Genomic DNA, 2,295 nt, shown 5'->3' with positions numbered 1-2,295 from the left:
GATACCGATCTCCAAATAAAAGGCCAATCGATTATCCCCGCGTTTTCAGAACCATTCGTTCTCTCTCTGCGGAGTAAAAATAGTGGATTATAAACAAAATGTCTGCGTTTTCCACCAATTGACCGGAAATTTGAATTATCGTGATGTTGGGATTACCCTTTCCTCTGGTGTGAGACAGGCAGAAAAATCCGATTCACTGGTCGACAAAAAAAGGAAAATAAAAAAAATTGGAGACGAGAGGAGATCGCCGTCTGCCTTTCGTCCAGTCATTCCTCTATTTTTTTCCCCTCTCACATCCTTTCTGATCTGTCAACCTCCTTGGGAGGAAAAAAAAATCTTGCTGATCATGGAATGAAAAGAATGCACAGAAATTCATGGGGGAAAAGATAATTATCGGAAAAAGGGCATTTCATTTATTTTAGGAATTCAAAATCATTTGGAGTCGATCTGTATGAAAAAGCACAAAATTTTCAAAAAAATAATCATTATTAATCATTTCAGTGAAGAAGACAACTGATGAAATAATTAATCACGTTACAATAACTAATTATCAATATATACACTGATAATAATTATTAATATACATGAATAAAATAATTGAGACCGGTAATGCGACTTTTTTTATTCCAGAAAAATAAAGATTCTTGAAAAATCTTGGAAAATCTCTCTAAAATTTATTGATTTATTGATTGGCTTGATTTGCAAGAAAGTTTGCAATTAAACGGTTTTATTTTTCAACGGCAAAATAATAACGATCGAGGATTTCAAAATTCCGTAATTTTCGATGAAATCCTTTTTTATTTGTGTATAACGGAAATTCCATTTTCCACCGTCAAAAAGGAACCATTGAATTAATTATTAACTAACTGATTAATCAACTTTATACATCAACATTCAGGAAACATTGACTATCAAACGTATTTTTCCCGGTCATTAATTGAAAATATCAATCAACAGCTCTGCGTTAATTAAATGAAAAAAATCAGGGATTTATTTTTGGTCTGACCATTGCCGACTGATATCTACTGCCAGTCTAGCCTAGACAAAAATTCCTCAATCGATATCTTTGTAATTACCAAAGAAAGCGAAATTGTGGAGGGGGGGAGGGGGGGAGAGAAAAGAGGAAAAAAAAAATGGCTACGCGAAGTGTAAGTGTCCTCGGGCTAAGCTGAGAATTTTTGATTTTTTTGGTGGAAAGCGAGAAATTAATTAACAAATAGGAGCAGGAGATGGATTATAAGAATGGAGAAAGTGATTGTAAATGTCTTTAAGAAGGGTAAAGGGATAAGGAAGAAGAAGATCTGTCTTAGATTCAGTGGAATTTATCGAAAATTTCACTGAGAAACTAGTTGACTTTTCCAACTGAAATGTTTACTAAGTCTGTTGAGTAATCCCTGATTTCTCGTGGAAACTTCTGCCCGTAATTACCCCATTACCCCATGGAAAACAAAATGGAAACCAATCAAAAGGAAATTAAAAGTAAAGAAGGAGGGGAGGTGGAGTGTAACGAGAGCATCGCGTGAGATAGTCGTGTTAATCGCTCGTCGAATTGCTGTTGAGCAGTTGAGTTTCCTCAGGAAAAAGTTAAAACCGAGTGGACGACTGTGAAATATAAAAGGTCTTCAAAATGTCAAACCCTAAATAATTAAACAAATTGCATGTACAGATTGAATACATTGAAGGGATAATAATTCATTATTTATTGAAGAAAATGAAAAAAAAATTTCAGGGATTTAAAAATGAACATGAAAAGGAATAACACTGATTACTGAAGAGTAATTCCCCATAGAAACTGCTTTCAAATAAAATTTAAGACAAAAAGAGGAAAAAGTGGGAAATTCCTCTTTCATTGGGTATTGTGTAATTATTTTTACTAACAAATTATTACATATATTTTTCCGCCCTTGTAATATAAATGCCTTTTTTCCCACGTATGCGGTTTGCGGGAAAAAATTAATTGATTGTTTAAAAATTTATTATGAAATAAAATAGTGGATTGTATATCTTCAACCGATTTTTTAATTCATGAATTATGAAAATGGAGAGCTGGTGTAATTCATCAATCGGTAAAATTGTTCGGATTAAATTTTTCGGGATAAAGCACGTAATTACATTTGCGGGTAATTAGAGGAATTTATGTGGATACGCTTGCCGAGAGCAGGCCACATCAAAGGTTGTCCAAGCGACTGAAATTAATCACGAAAAAAAACATAAAACGAAAAACAGAGAGAAGTGAAATAGTCGGTGTTTACAAATGAATGACAATCCGGTGGCCTGCGGAATTTTCGGGGGGGG

This window comes from Fopius arisanus, unplaced genomic scaffold (genome assembly GCF_000806365.1).
Source record: "Fopius arisanus strain USDA-PBARC FA_bdor unplaced genomic scaffold, ASM80636v1 scaffold00103, whole genome shotgun sequence".
Lineage (NCBI taxonomy): Eukaryota > Metazoa > Arthropoda > Insecta > Hymenoptera > Braconidae > Fopius > Fopius arisanus.
This window is presented reverse-complemented; position numbering follows the sequence as displayed.